Here is a 1,852-nt window from a genome sequence, read left to right as displayed (position 1 = left end):
GGAGGCTGAGGCAGGAGAATTGCTTGAATCCAGGAGGCAGAGGTTGCAGTGAGCCAAGATTGTGTCACTGAACGCCAGCCTGGACGACACAGCAAGACCTCATCTCAAAAAATAATAATAAAAAAAAATAATAGCTGGGCGCGGTGGCTCACACCTGTAATCCCAGCACTTTGGGAGCCTGAAGCAGATGGATCACAAGGTCAGGAGATCGAGACCATCCTGGCTAACATGGTGAAACCCCATCTCTACTAAAAATACAAAAAAATTGCCAGGCATGGTGATATGCACCTGTAGTCCCAGCTACTCGGGAGGCTGAGACAAGATAATTGATTAAACTTGGGAGGCGGAGGTTGCAGTGAGCTGAGATCGCACCACTGCACTCCAGCCTGGGTGAGAGAGTGAGACTCCATCTCAAAAAAATACAATACAGTACAATACAATACAATACAATACGGTTCGACTTTGCCTACAGTTATGCAGTTTTGTTTTCTCAGTTGACTATTTCTCAGACATGCTGGCCATGGTGGCATGTGCCTGTCATAACAGCTGCTCGGAAGACTGAGGTATGGGGATCACCTGAGCCTAAGGGTTCAAGTGCAGCCTGGGTAACATAACAAGACTCAATCTCTCTAAAGAAAAAGAAAATAACTCCAACCCCCACACATAAACCTGGCAGGCATGATGGCTCACAGGTGTAATCCCAAAACACTGGGAGGCCAAGAGATTGAGACCGCCCTTGTCACGATATTGAGACCCTGTCTTTTCCAAAACAATAAAAGTAAAAATAAATTATCAGGCTGTAGTGGTGCACGTTTGTAGTCCCAGCTACATGGGAGGCTGAGGCAGGAGGACAGCTTGATCCCGTAAGGTCAAGACTACAGTGAGTTATGATCGTGTCACTCCATTTTGGCCTGTGAGACAGAGTGAGACTTTGTCTCTAAAACAAACCAACAAACCAAAAAACCCATCATCCCAGACAATCTAGTATCTCCTTATGTCCACATGTAGTAGAACTAAACACGCCTGTTTTTAGACTGCTTTGCATTTTATTTTATTCCAGCTCCATGGCTGGCTAGCTGATGTGGGGATCTGGCCAGCCTACTGTTCTGTTGGTCCCTGCAAGTTTTCACCTCCAACGTCGTGGAAAATTTCTTGGAGGCACTTGTGGATGTGTCTTGTCCACCTGCCTTCTCTCAGGTGTCCCATGGATTGAAAACCAGAAACAGGTAGTGCTGGCATAGTATTTTGAGGCTGCTGATGCCACTCCAGTCCAGGAAACCCAGAATCATCATCTTTCGTGGTTTGGAGTGGGTTAGGCTTCAGTGTCTGGTGTCGAGTTGAGGAGGGAGCAGTGAGGATTCTTCACTGTGGCTGTCTTGTATTCTGTGGTTAGGACAGAGATTGTCCTGACTGGTACCAGAAAAAAATAAGACTCCCAAACTGGTGCAACTAGAATAGATGACCCCTAGTTGCCTTTACGTCATTAACATATCATTTTAACTCTAAAATTTCCTCCTCCCAAATGTAATCACTGACATTTTGCATGCATGGGCCTTATGAAGAAGCATGTTTATGAACAGAGCTTGTGCATCTGGAGTTCCAGCTTGTACATGCTAACATTCCTCTCACATCGTTGCTCAGTTCTTTTTTGACAGAGTTTCACTTTTGTTGTCCAGGCTGGAGTGCAATGGCGCAATCTCGGCTCACCGCAACCCCCACCTCCCAGGTTCAGGCAATTCTCCTGCCTCAGCCTCCTGAGTAGCTGGAATTACAGGCATGCACCACCACGCCTGGCTAATTTTGTATTTTTAGTAGAGATGGGGTTTCTCCATGCTGGTCAGGCTGGTCTCAA

The sequence above is a fragment of the Colobus angolensis genome, unplaced genomic scaffold (assembly GCF_000951035.1).
Source record: "Colobus angolensis palliatus isolate OR3802 unplaced genomic scaffold, Cang.pa_1.0 Scaffold510, whole genome shotgun sequence".
NCBI classification, from domain to species: domain Eukaryota; kingdom Metazoa; phylum Chordata; class Mammalia; order Primates; family Cercopithecidae; genus Colobus; species Colobus angolensis.
Note: the sequence above shows the minus strand (reverse complement) of the source record.